Here is a 519-nt window from a genome sequence, read left to right as displayed (position 1 = left end):
AGAGAGAGAAAGAAAGAAGAAGGAGGAGGAGGATGAGGGGGAGGAGAAGGAGAGAGAAAGGGAGAGAGAAACTCTTAAATTTTAAATAAGGACTTAAAAACCAACAATAAAGTTATTAAAAAATACAAAACAAAAATAAACCAGAAAAATTTTGTGGGAATTTTTAAATATCCTAACACCATTTTAAAAGTATTGAATAAATGAAATATCTACTACTCTTGTGGTATTTTTGATTATACATACATATATGCACATAGATAGATAGATAGATAGATAGATAGATAGATAGATAGATAGATAGATAGATAGATAGAAAAAACAAAACCTAAAATTCTAAGCAATTATCCAGTACACAAGAGATCTTGAGAAAAGTGTGATTTCACTTCCCACCTAAATAATGTTAGAGTAACATTTCCTAGCAAATGTAGCTAAAATCAGACTTTATAAATACCTATCTACAGTAATAAAATAATTGTACTTATAGATAAAGTCAGTAGTTACCAAGTATCACACAATGTA

The sequence above is a fragment of the Mus caroli genome, chromosome 3 (genome assembly GCF_900094665.2).
Source record: "Mus caroli chromosome 3, CAROLI_EIJ_v1.1, whole genome shotgun sequence".
In the NCBI taxonomy this organism is placed as follows: domain Eukaryota; kingdom Metazoa; phylum Chordata; class Mammalia; order Rodentia; family Muridae; genus Mus; species Mus caroli.
Note: the sequence above shows the minus strand (reverse complement) of the source record.